General features: G+C 29.7%; 1 long non-coding RNA gene across 2 annotated transcripts in view; it reads right to left on the bottom strand.

The window, feature by feature from the left end:
* Positions 1–22553, bottom strand: part of LOC106680846 (uncharacterized) — a 166547-nt gene that overhangs the window by 39520 nt on the left and 104474 nt on the right. For both annotated transcript variants that reach the window (XR_010844784.1, XR_001343148.3), the window contains exon 2: positions 20038–20100. This is a non-coding gene — a long non-coding RNA (uncharacterized lncRNA). The remainder of the gene's footprint in view (positions 1–20037; positions 20101–22553) is intronic.

Below are 22553 nucleotides of genomic sequence, written 5' to 3'. Positions count from 1 at the left end.
TTGTGAATATCGTATAATTTCAGTGTTTTCAGCTAACAACTTCATTTCAATTTTTTTTTTTTAATTAAGATTTTCAGTTACTTCACAATAATCGAACAGTGTTGTGGATAGTTAATTTATTCGTCTTATCGTAAATAAAAAATCTGTTTAAAAAGAAAATTATATCTTTCTAATTATATACCTAGTCACGAAATGTGTCTCAAAAGTAACGACAACTGATCGACCCTATAAAACAAATTTATTTAGTGTGAAAGCAGTCATGGGAATCGATTATGCGTCTCAAATTGAATAACCACCTCTTATTCTAGGTACAACATTTTTTCATGTAATTATGGTCTCAATTTAGTTCAGTTTAGATTGTTCATACATTAAAATTAAAATAATTCCTTAATAATAAGCACTTGTTCCGGAAGAGGAACAATGGCAGATTTAGATTATTGAAAGAAAAAATATTTTTTCCTAATAGTTTTAATTGAATTATCAATACAGGGAATGAATGTGTTCATTAATATTAATATTTAATTATAATTATATTACTGTACAATGTAGAGTATTTTTGAAATATAACACATCTTAGTATTGACACTCAAGCATCAGAAGCTTTAAAATTTCTTTTATTTTTTTAACTAAAGATTATTTCATCTTTATTTTAACTATTTCAACCTTATTTTTATGACAAAAATATATACAATAAATGGTAATTAAGTTTGTAAAAATAAAGTTTTGATCATGTTCCACTTCTGGAGCAATGGTAGTTGAAAAGTTTACTAGTATTCGCTGATACAAAGCGCAATATTTGAAGGTCTCAAACAAAAATTAAATTTTAAAATACTATATTTTTAATATTTCAACTTTTTTTATTAATATTCGTAATACCCCTGTCCGCAAGAAACAATACTGGGGAATCTCAATAGAAATTATTGCTTATATAATTTAATTTATTAATCCTAGTTTCAACATTCCATCTTATAAGTAAGAATAAATGGTATAATAGATATACGGAATGGAATTTAAAAACATTTAGACAGAAAAAAAAACTACAAGCGCCCTCTGTTTAGTATGATGGTGAATCAAAATAATTCCTCAGAAACCCATATACGAAGATCAATGGAAACTTACACATGAAGTTCGAGATAGTTTTAAAAAAAAATATTAATCTACTAAAAAATTGGAGGATTTGCTTTCACTAGAAAAACAAAGCTCATTAGTGACACATACAGTATTATGAAGGCTAAGTATTGAATTTGAAGAAAACGATGCATTTTTTATTAGAAGTGTTTACAAGCATAGTTTCAAAACTATGTTTGTTCAATGTTATCTCGCATAATGAATAATTTTTCCTTCAAATGGCGTTAGTTTGTAGAATGTAGTAGCAGGGATAAAATAAAAAAAAATTACTAGACAAAACTTAATTATTAAATTAATAATTAAAATTTACTAACAAACATGCTGTTCACTTAAAACTACTTATGTAAGTATCTCAAAATTTTACTAACTAAAGCTATCTTCTATTTTCTTTCATCATTACATAGGTCGCAAATGTTCGGAACATAGAGTTGGTATCTGAATTCGGTTAGATTAACCGAAAGATGTCCATATTTATTAATTAATTATTTTTCATTACAAGTAGAACATATTTTATCATTTGCCTTATTAATTTATTCTTTTATCTTATATAGTAAATAATGTATAATTATTGCAATATATAATGTAACTATTTCAAAGATTTATTTTTATTAGTGCAAGTATCAAGATGAATTAATAAGAATTGTTGAAAAAAGACGTCCCTTCACTTCTCAACACAAATTCATTATGCCATCTAGTGACAAAGATAAGCGGTATGAGGCCTGGGAGCCATCTTGGTCCCCAAAAACAAAGGGGTCAGAATCAAAAGAGTAGCCATCTTGACCTGTACAGGGGAAGAAAGAGATAGAACTCTTCAAGAAGGTCTCTTCTGATAATAGTCTTGAGGAAATAAAACTTCACAATCAGGTTAGAGAGGCGGCGGCGGCCGAAGGATGAGGAGAACGAACCAAGAGAGAACTCTTCTTCCATCTTCACATTCACAACAGAAGCAACCTTCAAGCTCCAAGAATATCTCAAACAAGTAAATTGTCATACTGTCATCAATCACTGTAATGAAATCAACTGTGTAATTAACAAACTAACATATATTGTTACCACTTTTGTTCAAACCATATAATAAATTGTTTCAGAAAGCTTAAAAGAGAATGGAGGTTATTTCATTTGAAATGTATGATATCAATTTATTATAAATACAGTCCACTCTATCATTACCAGCTAATTATGAGTAATTCTTTAATTTAAACCAGTTTACCAGCATAATAATTAATTTGGGTAATATTCTCCAACTTTTACTCCGGGGAATATCTGAGTTAAACAAGAATGTTAAACAGAATAAACAAAAAAAAAAAAAAAATGCAATGCAAGATAATTTAATAAGACTAGCCAAGATAAGCAGATGTGGAGTGGAGCCAGGATCGTATTAATTATAATCCATGCCATTTATATTCCTAAGTTATATTAAGCACATAGATTATGTAAAATTTGCACAATATATTTGTTTGAATATTTTTTTTTGTAATTTCTGTCTGTAATACAGCTGTTTTGAGCAGACTGTCCATATTCCAGTTTGTGGTGGAGTAATGCCTTAGTCAATTTAGAATTATCTATTTCAAAAGGTGTTGATTCAAGATAAAAAGAAAGATTGCAAGTACAGAATTTATTGAAGAATAAGTTGAAATAAATTGTAGAAAGGGGGTACGCCGAAATATAATATATAATAATCTTTTTTTCCGATCCCTCTAAAATAGAAAAACATAAAATTAATAGGTTGGATTACGTGTACATACCTAATCCAAATTGAATATTACTATTTTCTTGAAGGTTTACAGTGAAATACATATCTGTTGTTTTTATTTGTCTGTGCCATTTGAATTCTGCTAGAAATATTTGGAGGTGAGGGGCCTTCTCGTGTTAATTGAGCAGAATAATAATCTTAGTTTAGTTGGGAAACAATATTGGAATGAGATGGGTCACCACTTTGTGTTAGAAGATGAAATAAATTTTTCTTACTTGTGAGCTGTGTGTCCCAGTGCAAGCTGGGCTTAGCCTGTTATGTTGTTTCTTTGAAGGCTTGTGACTGAGTGAGTATTGGCCAGAGATTTCTGGAGAGTCTTCAGGTTCCAACAGTGAGGGATTAAATCATCTAATTCCGTTCTGGTTGGCCTTTTTTCCCTATAGGTAGCGCTAATTCTGGTAGTTTCTTTTTCCAGTAGATGAAACTCCCTATCACTTCAAATAAATAAAGTGCTCCCCCCCCCCCGTCTGATACCCCTCCAAACCTAAACCCTCAGGCCCCAGGCCCGTGGACTGAACAACAGCTCGTTTTACACAAACATGTATAGGTATATATTTTTTATATTATGTATATTTTATTATTTAATATATATTATGTATATACATTAAACATATTTTAAATATTTATTATAACATCCTATTATAACTGATCGAAAATATTCGAATTTATTTAAGTAAACCATAATAATTTAATTGTTATATTATCTACAAACTAAACATTTTTTAAGTAGTGTACGTAATAGGGACGTGAAGGCCATGCGGGTTGGGGCGCAGGCCCTAGTGCGCTCGGTTCGGAACATTGTGGGTTCGATCCCCACCTGGGGCAGTTAAACATTCATTTTTCGGTGGTCCCGAAGAATGAATCTTGATAGCCCACCTTGGTTCGTACGCGGTGGCAACCTAGGTAGCCTTCAGGAGTTGGCAAAAAGGACCACTAGTTTGGGACTTGTTCTCCCACTTGCCGGACTTGTTCTCCCCACCAAATACCAGTACCAGTACCTGTACCAGTTTACGTAATATTTTTGTTACTATTCTTCTTTAAGTCAACTTAAACTTCTTTGAGTCACCTATATTTAAAACATCGTACAAAAATTCAAAATGTATCATTTGTTCCCCTTCCAAACCGTACTAATTTATATTAGTACACTCATTTTCTAAGGGAGCAGAATAGCTGAGTGGTAAGGTACTGTGCTACTAACTTCAAGGACTACGGGGTTTGCATCCAACTGTGAATTAATGAATAGATAATCATTAATTATGTTATTGTGAGCCAATCCTGTAGGAGATCTCCAGACCCCACCCATCCACATAAAGTGGTTACCCTTAATTCGAGCGTGATTCTGACCTAATCACCAGCTTGTACAACCGTTTGTCTAGTTACAGTACTTCAAGTACGGAACCCCTGATTCTTCATTGGTTGTAGTGGTTACAGATTTATTTATTTTTTATACTCATTTCCTTTCCGTATATTATCTTATGATAGAATATGAATCAATTATACAAATTTTATATAAATATATTTTCTTCTAACTTTAAAATTCATAAGTTAGATAATGTAATCCTGATAATGAGCCACCGTGGGATTTAAAATATAAATTCAGTTGCCAGTAAGGGCTGAAAAGTCTGTAAAATCCGGCAACTGTTGTTCTTTAGATAATTCTTGTCCTTATTATTTCAAGTGTCTACTCAGTTATCCCCAAGAGGCTGAGTGGTCTTACTTTGAAAACAAACTCCTTCAAACAAAATCCTCAGTGGTCCCAGGAAAGTAATTCTTGTCTCTATCATTCCTAGGAAGCCTCACTACAAAATTAGTAAATTGGGAAAGAGAATATACTTTACATTTACTTGCTTATTTTATATTAATGTTGATAAAGCACCAATAAATGATTTTAAAATAAAATAATTATTTGGTTTTCTTTATTAATAAGCTACACACATGGATGTGTAGGATTTGACATTAGGGGTGATAAGCAAAAATTGATCAAATCAAACATTTTTATTTTCAAGCCTCTTTATTTTTATATATGGTTACACAATACAAATATATAATACAATACATTGTATATATATACACACAAATACATTTTTACTTCTTTTTATTTTCAAATCCTCTTTATTGATATATAGTTACGATTACAAATATGATTTGAGGGGGTATAGCTCAGTGGTAGAGCATTCGACTGCATTTTTACTTCAAATTTTTTGATGCATTTTGAGAGGAGACTGAAGAAAGGAATCAACGGGTATGGATGAAAAGAACGGTCTTGTGCTTGCTGTTTGATGGCGGGGCTCACACCAGTTGTCTGGTTGTCAGTAGTAAGTTAGTAGTCCTCAGTCAAGTCTGGGACTGTTTATGTTTGTTTGCCACCTGTTTGGCTCTGTTGGTGTTAATGTCTGGAATAATAGGTCAGTACTCTGTTGGGGGCTATCAACAAATTTGATGTTTCTCCGATAAATGAATTCTGTCACTGTCTGCAGTCCAAGTGTATGAATGTTCTTATATTTTCGCACTTTGTAACAAAGAATGCTTCACAAGAGGTCTTAGAATGGTACTCTGAAACTGTTGAATATTTTCCGATGTTTCGCCGTTGTGAGTGCTATATTAGCCAGCACAGCTGCTCCATAGAGGAGGGCAGGTCTAACTAGACTTTTATATATTTCTAATTTAAACATTTGGAGTTGAATTTTGTTTCGTATTTTTCATATATCATTTTCATTTCACTCGTTTTATAAATCAGATCCTTAACCAATTTAATTGTTAAATTTATTTTACTACTTTTCGGCACTTTGGAAGTATCTCAAGATTTTTTTTAAAGGAACAATCATAATTAATTTCAATCATTTTTTTTTATTTTACAAAACGGAATAGAAGCTACAATGTTGTCAAAGGTTTAAAGTTGAATTTTTTCCCTATTTAACATATATCGTCTTGATTAAACACGTTAAAGATTACGAAAATACTTAGCAAATATAATTTATTGTATATATTCAACATTTATTTTACTATTTCGGCATCAAGAAAACATCAGGTTCTTTCTGTAAAGGAATAATCGTAATTAGTTTTAATAATTTTTTTTGTTTATAAAATTACAAAATAAAATATAAATAGGATAAAAGTTATAGTGTTCTCCGAATACACTCCGAGTTAATTTTTATCATATATGGTTATAATTTCATTCATTCTCTATGAAAAAATACTTGACCAATGTTTGTTTCGTATATCTAACATTTATTTTACTACGTTACGGCACTATGCAAGCATCTTAATGTTATTTTTTTTTTTTATTTATTTAAGTGTTTCTACCACTAGGGCCTTTTATATTATTACATGCTATTCTTCAAACATTTGATTTGTTTTTTTCTTTATAATTTATCAATTGTCGTTTTGACTTCACTCGTTATATATTACCAGAGGAAAAGATGGTCGGGGGGGGGGGGGGAGGAGAGGGTACGGTTAGTAGAAAAACACAAATAAACAAAAATAATTTATTTACCTGATTTTTAGGTCTTCATCAGGGAGTTATAGGGAGATATACTTGCTAAACTATTATATATTACAATAATACTTAACAAAGAAAATTGTTAAAATTTATTCCTTACATGTAACATTATTTTGCTACGTTTCAGTAACCAAGCGTCTTTCAATAAAGGAAAATCAAAATTATTTTTTGGTGGGGGTTTATAAAATGGGAGATAAAATAGTATAAAAGTTATAGTTTTCTCTGATTATGTTCAGAGTTGATTTTTTGAAATTATTTATCATTCATCATTTTGATGTCGCTCATTATATATTACAAAATTGCTTGACCAATATAATTTTCAAAATGTACTGCATATATTTAACATTTATTTTACTATATTTTGGCATTCTATATTTTGACATTTTTTCTATCCAGCAATAATCATAATTAGTTTTAGTCATTATTTCTTGGTTGATAAAATTACAAAATGGAAGATATAACGGAAAGTTAGGTATTTTAAGAATAAATGAAATGAAAAATATTTTATTATTCTGGGACTAGGTCCCTTTAGAACAATTACAAAGGCAATTTTAATTTTATAATAACATTTATTGGCCATGAAACAGTGTGGCCACACTTAATTATAATTTATATACAGAAAGAAAAAAAAGATTAATGTTTGTTTGTTAGTTTTGAAAGGGTGGTGAACAGCATGGTTGTTGGTTTTGGTAAGGCCTAGTTGTTCCACAGTCATAGCTTTGGTATGGTGTACTGATCCGGACCAGTGAGATTCATTTCCGTGAGATTTGAAGTATTATCTAGCTAGGCAATTATAATTTGTTTAATAATCGTTACGATAGTGGAAAGGATGATGAAAAGCAGATAAGTAACTGTTCTAATTTTAAAAATAAGGCAAAATAAATAGATAATTAAAGGCTGGTTATTAAGTTAGTGTGATGGATAAATTTAATGACTCTTTCTATTACGGATTCGTCGTTTCTCAACGCCATTGGAACATTTGTTGGTATCCCTAACTGGTTAAGAGTTAATATGTAGTGATGAGATTCTTCAAAAATGTGTTTGACGGTCAGATTACTATTATATTTAGAACATTTTGGAGGGACCTCTCCTGTAAAAAGATTAATTTTTTAAAAAGAATAATTTTGAAGGACCTCTTCTAAAAAAGATTAATTAAAAAACTAACTGACTAAGTAAAATCAAAACAAAAAGTTAATTACAAAATATCTGTTCTATAATAATAATGGGTCAGATTGGTGAAGCAAAAGGTAGTGAAACATAAGGGATTTAAACGTGGAAAGGGTTGGTGCATGGTGTATGTTAGAGGGAATGGAGTTCCAGTGAAATGCGGCTCGGGTAAAAAATGATTTATTGAACGCAGCAGTTCGGTGAGGTGGAGGGTAGATGTCAGATAAACGGGACCTAGTATTACGGGATTAGATTGAGAATTTGAATAGCAGGTTTTCTAAGATATAGGAGGGGCTTCGAGTACTAATTGCTTGGAATAAAAAGGAAGTTTTTTTTTAATTTATCATACATCGCTTTGATTTCATTTGTACTAGATTACACAAATATTTAACAACCATCATTTCATATATTTAACATTTATTTTACTAAGCTAAGGCACTATGCTAGAACCTTAAGATTTTTTCTATTAAGAAACAATAACAATTAATTTCAATGTATAGTATATATTTATATTTTTTTATGAAATTATAAAATCGTAGATGAAGTAAAATAGAAGTTATAATGTTCTCAGTATACGTTTGGAATTGATTAATTTTTTTTTACCTATTTATCATTTGTCGTTTTTTTTATTCGATCTACATTACAAAATTAAATCGAAAGGGGGGTGAAAAAATATTAGTCGACATCGAAATATCGAACATGTGATCACTATTGTTCTTCTCAAATACGTCATTCCATTTTTCATCTGTCAATTGCTTCGTCCATTCAGTATTCATTGCCATTGAAAAATCTTACTCACAGCCTTGAAAAAACCAGTTGAGCTCTAACAAAGCATTATTACGCCCCGAATTCTTTTTGTAATTGTTTAGTGCTATCATAATCAATAAAATGTTATGAAAGTTTTTTTTTTTTACTTAATTAAAAAATCAATTTTTTTTTATTCCTTTAGAGCTATGGAGTATTGTTGCGGCCAACATATCGTTTTAAAAACAAAAGATCGATTGTGTAACATGTGTTTTTGTTGTGTTAAAAGCAGATGTTCTCTTTTGTTTTTTATAATGTGGAAAATAAACAATGCACCTTTAAGTCTCATTATGTGCACTCACATCATCTGACATGTTTTCCTCAAACTACTTAGTCTTAGTAGCCATCAGTCGGCCATCTTCTTCAGCGTAACCATTTTCGTCACGTCGGCTCATTCTCCAAGAGGACAAGAAGGGCAGACGTACCTCTTTTCAGAATCTACCTTCACAGGGACATAACCTACCCACAGCAGAGGCCCCATCAATCACCCACGGTGATATAAAGACATTTTTCTTTCTCTTTTGTTCAACTTAATTTAATTTTTGTAATAGTTTTAAGATGGATCAAGTTCCTTTTTTTTAGTTTTCTATTCTATTCTATGTTTGAATAGTTTGTTTTACAGTTTATTCTGTTCAATTACTTAAAATACAACAATAACAAAATTCGGCTATGCATTTATTTTACCTTCCCTACTGTTCACGGTTGGGCTATAAAAGGCTCTTTTTGAACCCCTACCCGCCGTAACGAATATTTTTCTAAACATATTCATTATGATGTAAAAACTTCTTTCTGTCAATACCTTTGTATCATACATTTTTTCTTCAACGTTTTATGACTTTTCCTTCATGATCAGGATCAATAATCTAAAATATTATTGCCATTTAATACAACAAACATCTTTGATTAAGCGTCAATATTGTTTTTTAAATACATAATACTTTTTTCTTATTACTTGTTAGATTGTTTATCGATAATTATAAATTTCATATCTAATTAAAATATTTTATCATGTATTTAAACACAACAGTTGAACGTATTTTAGTTTCACTATGACACTGAACTAGCTGGACTTTTTACCCTAACCTATAAGTTTTCTTTCTAACTGTATTTTTAAAAAAAAATTTGTTTTATACATAGCCTTTCTTAATTTTCTAGTTTTTGTTATTTTTTCATTTTCAAATTAAACTGCTATCTGTCTTCAAATTGATAAATTACCCAATTTTATTTCGTTCCCGTCATTCCAGATCTCGAAATATTTATATAAAAGCAGTGGATTACCTGACGCACTCGTTAGTATGATGAATGCGTGACAGGCATGACAAAGAACAATAAATATTGTCCAGCTGGGACGTTGTCATGGGCGTGTCACTCGCTCATCTCCCAATTATTTCGAAATCCGAACAGTAGAGAAATTCGAAAACCTATTTCAAACTGGTAAATTTATGGTAAAATATTTTACTAAAATTCGGAACCAATACTCTAACGCCTTTTAGTTAAAATTTTGATAAGAATGGAAAATTAGTGTTGGTTGATCCGGTCAAAGTTGGTTCGAAATTTTGGGTGTTGCCTCCTCCCTCACTATAAATTACTGTAACAGATGCTTAATATTGGAGAATAAATTTAGAAGATGAGATTACTAAAACATATCAACCATTTACGTGATTTCCATTAAGAGCACCACCAGCGCCCTATTTCATAATGATTAGCTTTCATTATATTAGTTCAAAATACAAGTATAGAAACAACGTGTTAATTACACTAATACTTTTTTTCATAATAGGGAGGACTATTAGTGATATTACAAGAGTTAAAAAGTACTAAAGTACAAGTTACTATTGTACAAGTCAGTTTAATTGTATTAAGTTAAATCGACAAGACTAATAATATTAGTTTGTACTTTATTATGAAACAGGGCCCATATGTGCTCTCTCCAGTGTTATTTTTGAAATCTATGCTGATGTAGTTAGCAAATTTTGTATAAAACAGCTAAAATCCTACCTTAGCTGAAGACATTGTCCTATAGAGCTGTAGTATGAACTATAAACCTATAATAGAGATTGTTCTACGGCTGGGTTATCGAAACATCAAAATAAACACCGCTATAACAGACTGTGTCGTCGTTTTATTTATATAAAAAAAAAAGGGAGGGGGGAGGGGTGGTGGCATACGCTACTCTTCTTCAAATGGAAAGTGAAACCAAAAAGAGAGGAAGTAACCACGCCCTTGGAGCTCAGGCTTACACTAACACATATTTGAAAATTCGTCATTTCACTAGCAATAATAGCCAAATGACTAACAATCGTCATTTCGCAATACCACTGAAACATGTATAATTTTTAACAACTTACGTTGTTTTTATATAGATAATATCATTTTTTAATGATTGAGTCAAAAAATCCATTTTGTTTATGGCGGTACAAAACATTACCGGACCAATACGTGTTAAGGTTAATTGGAATGTTCGCTAATGTAACCTAAACTGAAATCGAATACAGCTCCTGCTCCTATGTTACGCTCCTTGAGTTCATCCTAAGGCCAAGCTTTTTGGCTATACTTTTTCTGAGCATCATACCCTCTCTAATATTCTCCTTCCTCCAAGATTGTTAAGCATAAGGTTTTCTCTTTGTTTTTGGCCTATATTATAATTTATTCACAAAATCCTACCTTCCTTGCTCGGTTCGTAGAGCCATGGTAAATTTCAGTTTAATTCAAACACCTTACCTCTATGATATCTGTTTTTCATTCATTTTTCATTTGTTCAAGTGTTCATATCTTGTTCATTATTGTTTTTGTCTTTAATCATGCTTGATTTGGCTATTAATAATTGAGGAGTATAAGGTGGGTTGAATGTTGGATTAGTAGCCTCAGGAAGTTGTAGCAATAACAACAAAACAAACTAAGAAGAGCTAACAATCAGTTAAGTTGTTGCCACTTTGTGTATTCCTAAACTAAATCATCGTGACCTCTCATCTGTCCCGATAACTCTCCTAATCTAATTCTCTAGGCTTCACTAATGAACATTGTCTAATCATGATTGGAGGAGAGGTCGAAGTCTGTTGAAATTAGATATTATTTCCAGTGTCACAAATAATACATTTATTGAAAAAAAAAAAAAAATAACAATGTAACATTCCTTAAAATATTTGTTTTTATAATTCATTTAGTGTATATCTTGTAATAGTTATATGTAATAATTATTATTTGTTATTTATGTTAGCCTTCATTCGGCAATAATTTTTAAACTGAATCCAACTTACTAGCCGTCGTAGACCCTTTAAGATTAAGTATATTTAAGTTTAAAAAATATAACACTTCAGTTTTATTTAACGTATTATTATAGATCAGATTTAAAACTTCAATGATCCTAGTTACCTAATGATCAAATTACATTGAAGAAAAATAACCAGTTGACATTAAAAGCGATTAATTGTACATTGATATGACGGGTTAAATATAACAAATTGAGCTGTTTGGAAAAAAAAATGGTACAATCGATTATTCAAAGTAGTACTTCCGATAATTTCAGTTTTTTAGGACAAAGTCACAAGGTTTTTATAGGTGAACTTCGATGTTCATACACACACAGACTATTTTTCGAGACTTTCGAGACTCATGGGACATTCAAAGGTGTATATCCATCAACATGAATTAGATTTTTTCAATATTTCATACATAAGTCAGTGAAAGTAAAAAATTAATATTATATATTACCATTAATAACAGAAAATATCTAATAGCCTCAAACAGGTTTATTATATATGTCATATTTAACATATTACGCGTTTCGTCGAGGACCATCTTAAATTTAGTACCATAACCTCACATTGATTTATTAAAATCTACAGGCTATTATGCTCAAGTCGATTTAATAAAATTAAATAAATTTAGATTTATTAATAATTTCTTCACAATTTTTATTTTTATTTTACTATTATCACCTTATCACAACAATATTAATAGGATGATAGTATAAGTTAATGATTGTAAAACGTGATAAGTAGGTTTATTTTACCTGTGTTAAATTGAATTGGGTATAATAGCCTGTGAATTTTTATAAATCAATGTGAGGCTGTGATACTAAAATTAAAATTGTCCTTAATGATGCCCGGATCGGCCGAAACGTTGGACATGTACATTGTTTTAATAAAGAAGGTTGAGACTATTTTGATAATTTTTGTCATTATTAACAACAAAATCAGTCTAAAACAACAAAAAGTCACGCCCTCAAATGGAAGGTTTGCGTTCAGGTTATGATGAATTTCCGCCATTGTAATTTAAACTAAATGCAGCCGATTGGCTCATATTCTTTCCCTATTCCTCTGCCACGCCCCTGGCACAAAAAGTCCCGCCTTTTTTGTTTCACTTATTCTGCTAACTTACCCCCTCCATTTTTCTTTCAAGAATAGCTTAGTTTTTTTTTATGTATTCTTATCTTCTGGTCCAAAAATCATCAAAAAGAATATCTATCCATAATGCATAATTTTGTTGATGTTTTTATTGAGTATTTATATCAGTTCTTTTTTGGCAGCAATAATTTAGCTTAGCTGTAACTGTTTCGAAACTTAATCGTATGATTAATTCATAAAAATTGATTTTTTTCAATTCATAATTAAAAAAAAGAAAGAGATGCATTTTCTACCACATGCATTTAAGTGAGAATACTAGCTTCGCCACTAACGAAGCCTTTCAGTAAGGTAATGGAGTTTGTATAACGACGCTCAGTCAATATCTCCGCAATTACGCGCTGACCGATTCGGTTGAATTCACCAACGTTCTGCGTTCAGTAATTCGAACAAATAAAATTGAATTTTTTAATAGTTAAACACTTGGTTGAAGAACAAAGTTATATTATACCATCCAAAATACTGTGAAAAAAATAAAAAATATTATTTTTATAGATTTTTTCAGTATCCAAATATATATAGAAATTATAAATAGTTAATTTATGTGCTTTCAATTGCATAGTTAACAAAACACAAATTAAATTCATGCCTTTTAATACCCTGCGGTTTGGACTCGACCTGTGTGCCACGAAGCAAAGACGCCTTCCAGAAAACTTAATTAAAAATATAAAGGGGAGTAAGATTATTTTTTTTAATTATTTGTCGCATGATGTTTTTGCTGAAAAACGTGAGAATTTCATTTTGAGATATGTTTCTACTTCCATTAAATAGATAGAAACCTACCTTTATTAAAATAGTTCATTTTAAAAAAAAATCCCAATAATTTCCCAAAATATATACTTTATTGGAATGAGTGATATTAAAGATCGTTCAAAAATTATTATGTAAGAATAAACAAAAGCTTGAAAAAAATCATTATAATTAAAATTATGACTGAATTGCAATTTATATAATATTTAATTGTTAAAGAAGCATCAATAGTTAAACATTGTATCCAGAGCAATTTAGTTTTAGTATTATTCATAACGAATTTTCTCTACTTAGGATTTAACTATCTCTCTATTATTACTTGATTTAAATAAATTAAAATACATTTTCAAATGAAATAATAATAAAACGAGTTTTCCTCATGAAAAATAAATTTTGCACAAAGGTGGTAGTTATAAATCCATTTTAAAATAATAATTATTCATTCTAATATGAATTATCTTTTTATTTCATTGTTTAAAATGTCTATTCCAGTTTTGAAAAACATTAATATATGTTGAGTTTCAAGAAGTATCACATTAGATTTAATAGTTATGAATACATATTAAATATAGATTGAACGCATAATATAACATAAAATATGTAATGAAAATTCTTCTTTAAGACAGAGTTTTCTATTAGTTTAACAAAAACATCCATTTCGTCTCAACACTTCTTTATTATCTTTACACCCCTACATTTCAGCCATTTTCAAGAATCCTATTCGCACTATCACTGCCAAATATTGGTTATTATATTAGTGCAGGCCATTATGCCTTTGTCAATTTTTATCATTAGACAATTTGTGTTGATACAGTAATTAAGTGAAATAAAAATTGTAAACTAATTATTGTAATAAGTGTAACTGTGAAAATAATAGATAATTGACTAATGATAAAATTGGCATATTGGCCTACAATAATGTGATAACCAATGCTTGGCTGCATTAGTGTGATTAAGATCCTTGAAAATGGCCGGAATAGCTGAAACGTAGGTAAAGATAATAAAAAAGTGTTTAGACTATATGGATGTTTTGTTATAACTAGTAATATAAAATTTTATAGCCTGGATACGCCAATTTTAAGATTGTATATGAAAGTTGTGTAGTATTATTGTTGCTAGATAAGATGTTTATTTTTTAAAAAAATGTTATTAGAATAATGTACACTCAAGGGCAACAGATATTAGGGATCTAAGTTCACAATCACACTATGTGTACATTCTAACTAAAATACGTTTTGTGTGTGTATAAATATGTAAATAATAAAAATACAATAATTATGCTTTAAATAATTGCTAATTTATAAACTATAAATGAAAAAGAATTTTAATTAAATTGTAAATAAATTAAGCTCTGTAATTAGGTGATAACAGAGTCCTAACCTGTTGGATGTAGGTTTTATTATTAGTAGTGTTGATGTGTTTAGTAAGAAGGGAAAACAATTTTTCGAAAAATTGTAGTTTTGTTGAGATTATATGTTTTTGTAAGTGAATAGCTATTTTATAAAATTTTAATGAAACTGTGATGATATTATTTTGATAATTGTTTTTGTTTTGAAGATAATTTGAAATGTAATTGCAAGTGAAATACATTTTTTTTATAAAGTATTATGACAATTCAATAATTGAGGAATGTTAAAAATATTACTATTCTATGTGAGAAAGTTTTATAGTAATAATGTGTAAAAATGTTTTTGGTGTTCTCCTTGATGATGCCCTACCACCCAAATGGGGATGACATTGCTAAACTCCAGGATCCTAGTGTCTGCGAACCTAGCGCTTCTCTTCCAGCCGGGTCAGTGGTAGTAATGAGCGCTTGAGGAGACTGGGGAAGGGCGCTTCAGAGATTAGACACAAAGAAGTAAAATAAATTAATTTTTTAATGTATCCTTGAATAATGTTCCGAGGGGGTACATTCGAGAGAAATTAAACTAGTTAAGAGAATTGATCAACTGAAGTTAGTGCTTTAAAAAATAAACAAATAATGATACCGTGTCCGAAAGATCCATCTGTCTCGTAATAGGTTTAAACTAATTCGAGGATTATAACTTGAATATGTTTTCATTTTTATTTAATTTAATTGAAATCAACTTTAACAAACATTTAAGTTCTTAATATTTGAAATTATACTAATAAATAATCAAATTATCTATATTTACTTTAAATAATAAAATCAGATCACAGTGACATATATTTTACATAAAATATCATCACTGTCCTGCAGGCTGCCTCTCTTTGGTCTAATTTTACCCATAGTTATGAACTGTCTAAATTAAATAGAAAAATATAGAGACAATTCATTTTTCATGACATTCAGCAAAAACCAGTACCTTTTAAATTTTATTAGAACGGTTGAAATAACGTCAAAGTGGCTGTGCATACCTTTGAATCTGAGCCAACGCATTTGCCAGGAATTTGCCATTAATATAAAGTGCAGGTCTCTTTTCTAAATCAGATGTCATGGTTTGAATTATAATGAACTCTTTTCGAAAATATGTACAATATTTATAAATTAGATGGCCAAAGTGAATTGCCAAAAATAATATTGTACTAAAAATAATTATTTTTTATTTCAAATGAACATCCATTAAACTGTACCTTTTATAATCATAAAATATTTAAACGTAAATATTTAAACAATAAATAAAATTAAAACGATGTTTTCCTCAATGTCCGGGAGAGCAACTTCTATCATTGATACAGTTAATATTTAAATTATAAATAGAGTTTAGGGTTTGTTCGTACTTAATAATTTTTTTTTATTTTTCAGGAAGAAAAAACCCTTTTTTCCCTTACAGCGGAACATTTCTGTTTATTTATAAAATAATCATAATTGTAATAAATAACTTACAAATCATTTACAAGTATTTTAAAACATATTTTACATTTTTGCAGATAATAAACTATTTTATATAACTTTACAAATTAAAAAAGTTCTTAAAGCGATTAGAAAAAAATGTCCTTTGTAAGGTTTATTTTTTTTTTTTTTGAACGGAATTTTAATTAATTTAGCACGTTTTTCTAATGTTACGACTTCAGTGTGTGCCATCCAAAAACCTATTAGAAGTTGTTACTCATTTTTAACCAACAGTCGACTAACCTTATTTTGTCGAGTAACCTCTGTAGTCCTCAATCATAAATGAATAGTTCAAAACTATATCATAAATAGTATTGTAAAACAATTCAAAATTTATTTTTTTAAATTTTCATTTATGTCATTCTGTAGGAAAAATTATTTAGCCAGAAAAACACCTCCGCATGCTTTTAAAGATGATTTTTTTTATAATAAGCACTAAAACGTAAATTTAATTTTTTTTTTATTCTTAAACCCAATTATCTTTCATCATCAAGATTCATATAGTGTGCTCCAAACGCCTGTTTTGCTTTATTTTTTTTTTAAAGGTGAAAATAACAATGATGGCTATACCACATTAATAAAGATAATAACATTTATAGGCCCTTTAGAATAATTTATAGGCGTCAAAATTAGGGTTTAGAGTCTTAGAGTAAATTAAAAATAGAGATGAAATTACAAGATGTCATAAAATAAAATAATACTGTGGATTTAAAAATATAAAATTAAACAACCCTAATTAACATAATATATAAAATAAAATAATAAAACAAATAAAATGACTATTGATAGTAAATAAAAAAAAAAGATAAAAAATCAACTACAATTAAACTAAAAGTAAGAAAAGAAAAGATATAATTTCTGCTAGTGTACATATTTACATTTATAAACGATAATCTTAGACATAAAATACAGAAAATATATAAAGCTTTTTTGAAACTTTCAATTATTATTTTTCTAGAATTGGGTGGACAGAAGGTAGTCGAAGATACGGGATTTGAAGATTGGAAGGGTATTAGAACTACGAAAAAAGAAGGGAATAGAATTCCATAGGGAAGAGGAACGGATGAGGAAAGATCTACGCAAAGGCTGCGGTTCTATGGGCAGCTACATTTAAGTCTGAAGGCCGTGAGCGGGTATTGCGGAAATGCACTAAGAACTTAAATTGGAGGATATCTGAGGTGTGCGATTGACGGCAGGACTTAGGACTGACAGGAGGAAAGTTAGCCAACTAACTTGATAGATAAAGGAAGCAAGGAAATATTTACGACGGAAGGAGGGGTAAAGCCACTTCAACTCTTCATAAAATCGGGTGACAGAGGCGTCCCTGGGGACCCCAAAGATGAATCGTACAAAGCAATTATTTAACCGTTTTAATTTTGCTTCGATATCCACAGACACCCTCGTAAACCACACAGCAATAGTCAAAGTGCGGGAATATTAACTAAGTAACCAGGAACCTGCGGGTTTCAAAAGGAAGTAGGTGACGACGATAATTTACACGCTTCAGGGTGGAAAAGGTACGACATTACACCAAATATATAATTTTATTTTTTTTAACAGGAATATTTCAATTATAAAAATCATAAACCAGTAAGGCTTTAACCCAAACGTATTATTGTTAAAAAAATATATACATTAAGTTCCTATGATAAATATTAGGCGTATTTATGTAATAATTAAGGGCGAAATTGTTTAACCATGATTTTAATTTACAACAAAGATGTCCGACGTTTCGGCTATTACGCCATCATCAGGAACAATCTTATTTTCTTTTCGTATATTTATCACCATTTAAATTAATTTTCAAATGGAGTCCAAACATGGAAATACCAACATTGTCATACTCTTAAAATCCATAATTTTTTTTTTAAAGTGACTACAAGAGAGCCCTCTATGCACTTCAGCACATTTTGAGTTGAAGTACAATGTGACGAGAGTGTTTATGAAAAGGTCATTAGTAGTTGGCATGTCCTTGTTTGGACAAAATTTAAAAAAAATCTATTTAAATTTTGATAAATTATCATCCAAACAAGATTGTTCTTAACCTGTTACCCGAATGAAATACCTCAAACCTAAGCTATATCAGTTACGGGTTGGATTATGAATTAACCTTTTTGAAATGTATGTTGCGCCCTGGAACGAGCAGGACGTGTCTTTCGAACAACAAAGACATTATTGATATGTGCTGCTACAATGCGCATATTATATACAAAAATGATAAAGGAAAGAACTTACATGGTGGTGTTCGGATTGTAAGGTAGCACTATGTATCAACAATTGTTTTTAACTATATCACACGAAATTGAATTTTGAATTGATACATTTATATTTTTAAACTCAATACTTTCATTTTATTTGTGTGATTTTGTTTATTGTTCTGTAATTGTAAACTTTTGTAGTATTTATAATTGTTTGTAAAAATTATAATTTTTTAATTTGATGTTTCCATTTTTTTGTTGGAATTCTTTTCTATTACTTTGTAATTTTGTATTACAAAGTAAGCTTTATATATTAAATGTAATATAAATAAACTAAAAAATATACTTTTCATAGTCTTTTTATTTATTTTAAGCATAAATGTAAAAAATATATATGAAATTACGTCCTCTGGGCGTGACGTACTGACACATCCTTGTGAAAGAGTTCACGCCCGTTATAATCTGCGTAATTAAAAAGGGAACACCCCAGTTAACTGGTCAAGGATGGCGTGATAGCCGAAACGTTGGACATCTTAATTGTATACTATAATAATTTCGTCCTTAATTATTACATAAATATACCTTTATCTAAAAGTGTTCATAGAAAAAGAATGTATGTTTTGTTTTTTTTTTAACACGAATAGGTTTTGGCTCACTATTTTATGACTTTTATAGTCGAATTATTGATGAACGAAGTGAATAAAATTACATATTTGATGAAATATTGTACAGCCTTTATCGTTAATACTATTATAACCATGAAATAAAAATAGGAATATATCAAACCAGGCGTTTGGAGAACACTAAACGAATATTTAGAAGAGTATTGGTTTTTCAATTCGTTAATAATCTTGCATATAATTATTGTTTACGTTTTTATTAAATATTGTGCCGCCTTTTTATAGAGATCTATCTTCATTTGATTCTCAGTTTTAACATTGAATATAAAATTAAATTGGAAGTAGTACGTGGTAGGGGTCAATCTTTAGCCACCTTAAAGAGTGCGCCTAATAATTTGGAAAACTTTTTTTTAAAAAAAATGACAAAGTGGAGCTATCTCGTTTTATCTTCCCTCGTCTCATTTCTCCATTATCATGTAACTTATTAATAATAAAAATAATGGTTTCGTAAAATACTCTCATGACGGAAGAAAAGCTATGAAGAGAGGCTAGTCCCTTTGGTTGAACCAATTACCGTCCCTTGTCCCTGTAAATCCCTTGGAGGCAACCCTTTGTCTCTTTGCCCAGGTAATGAAGTAATCATACGTTGGGTGATTGTTCTGGGCCCTGTACCCGTAAAGTTGTTATGCTTTAGAGCCACCGCAAGACCTCTATCTAACATTCATCAAAATCGATCATTTTTTTATTATATACCTTTTATATTTAAACAACCATACAACTGCTATTGTTTTTAAACTAAAAAAAAAAGTAGTCAATGAATCCTTTGTAACTGGCAATAAGATTAGGAAAATTATTACTTACGTTCAACGAATTCTGGATACTCGGGATCTTCGGAGATCGTACTGCCACTCATTTTGTTCCAAACTGAAAACAAAAGAAAAAATTTAATAAGAAGTAATTATACTTTATTGGTCATATCGCTGGTGCGGAAGAATAATGATGCAATTGTAAAACTTTTCGAAATTGACTTTATAGTGTTAGTGGGTCCAACAATAGATTTACTAGATGCTTATAAATCTACGATATTGGAGAATTTCGAAGTAAACTTATTTCGATTTACAAACATTCAGTAAATAAATTTTTGCGCCCGCCAACACAACGAAGTCAATTTCACAAAGTTGCATCATTATTCTTCCGGACCAGCGATATATCATTCTAAACAAATTAAAACTAGAATCACTAAAAATAATAAATATATTAACTTGAATTAGTGAATGAAAATAATTTCTTCCTTATTTCAATATAATAATTTAATTCATATTATACAGCAACGTTTCGGGAGATTTCCCCCATCTTCAGGCTGCTGATAACAAAAACTTATATTTAACATATAATTATTCTCCTATTAGTCTTATTAGCTAATATCTTATAATAATATCTTATAATGCATCATTATTCTTCCGGACCAGCGATATATCATTCTAAACAAATTAAAACTAGAATCACTAAAAATAATAAATATATATATTTTTTGTGGAGAAGATGGTCGGGGGATGCGGTCAGCAAATACACAAAAATATTTAATTTACCAACGAACTTCAAGTTTTTATCAGGGCTAAAAAACAAAAAAGAGGTTACAACCATCACTTATAAACATTTTTATTTGAATATGAACTAACTTACTAACTATAATCGTTTAGCAGTAATGAAAAAAAAAAAAAGCTACATCAAAAAAATAATGCGTTCTTTATTTAAGAATGTTAGCTGGTGTAAGTCGAAATTGCTGTGGGAACAAAGTCAGGCTTTGCATTAATAACTCAAGGGCACGGTTTTTAATGTGGTTGTAACAGATAATTATTTATTTTGTTACTCTAGTCGTGAGTCAACCCTGTGGGCTCTGGAGTCCTTCCGGGACCTGACTCAGTCTCTAAGTAGCCTTTATTGGGAGGAAAACCTGGTGGTTGAGCATGATTTTTTTATACAGTTTCTGCCATCGTTGTTGAAAAAACATTACTTTTTTTACAAAGTACTAGACTTTTTTTTTTTTTTTTTTAAGTTTGCTGTATTCTATGAAATATACACTTGACAAGTGATGAACTTACACCATTATTCATTCATTTGTGTATATTTTTCACAAAATAAATATTATGTAACTTGATATTGAACTTTAATGACCATTTGGAATTGAAGTTTTTAAACATAAAGTGCACATGTTTTTTTGGTTTTGATTTTTTACTTGTATTATAAATGCGCAAATATTGTTCATTATTCAAATTGACAACTTTATTGTAAAAATATTTTGTATGCCACTCCCTAGTTTGAAATTGTTCAAAAAATTGTGTAGTCGATTATACGATGTGTATTTCTTGCCGTTTGGAACACCTGACAATGCGTTGACATTGAAGTAGAGTAGAGTACTAAATATAGCTGAAAAAACAGAGGACTCCACTTTCAAAGCGCTTTAATAAAGATATTTCTATATGGATAGCGAATGTGATGTATTGAAAAATAAAATAAAAACTGCCTCACAGATTGTGCTATCATACAGAATAGACACGAGCTTTCGTTGTAAAGTTTAAAGTTTTAATTAAAAACTCCATTTAGTAAAACATCTCTCTTTAATAAGTTGTATTGGATCCTTTTCATATCATTAATTTTGTTATTTCTATCTCTTATTTTTTCATTAAAGAAAATGAAGAAACAAAAGTTCATTTTTGTTCATTCGTTCTTCTGTGTTTTTGTGTTGAGTCGTAATGGTGTATATTCTGGCGTTAACAAAATAACAGCGCAAATTTTTATAAATTTATTTGACCACAAAATATGTAAACTACTTTTGAATTGACTTGAATTTACTAAAAAATTTATAATCATTTGGTTGTAATGAAGACATATATGAGTAGAATTAATTTGAAAACAATGAATGTGATATCCCCTAATTCAAAATTAAATTCTAACAATAATATAACCTTTTGGCTTGAACTCCATATAAACCAGGAAATATCAATAGTTTATACAATAATTCAATTCAATTCATTTATACAGTCCACTCAATAAACTTTAAAACCAGTCTTATAAATATCAATTTTCTGCATACTCTGGTGTCACCACAGACTACAGTAATTAAAGTGGTCCTCCGAAATATTGTCCTAGACGGGGTTCCTTTCTCTACAGTGGCCCTAGACTATCCCAAAGCTAATATAGTTGTTAAAAATTAACTACTGACCGCAGAACAATTTTTGGAGTACGTCAAATACAAAATAAAATTATTTATTTATTTATTTATAATCTTAATATTTTCTTGACACTGGTCATTTTTTAATAAATAATTCACGTATAAACAAAAACGTATAAAAGAAATAAAAAGTTTTGAGACTTTA

This window comes from Halyomorpha halys, unplaced genomic scaffold (assembly GCF_000696795.3).
Source record: "Halyomorpha halys isolate HHAL.00 unplaced genomic scaffold, Hhal_1.1 Scaffold293.1, whole genome shotgun sequence".
Classification (NCBI taxonomy): domain Eukaryota; kingdom Metazoa; phylum Arthropoda; class Insecta; order Hemiptera; family Pentatomidae; genus Halyomorpha; species Halyomorpha halys.
Note: the sequence above shows the minus strand (reverse complement) of the source record. Positions and strands in the feature narration are given on the sequence as shown.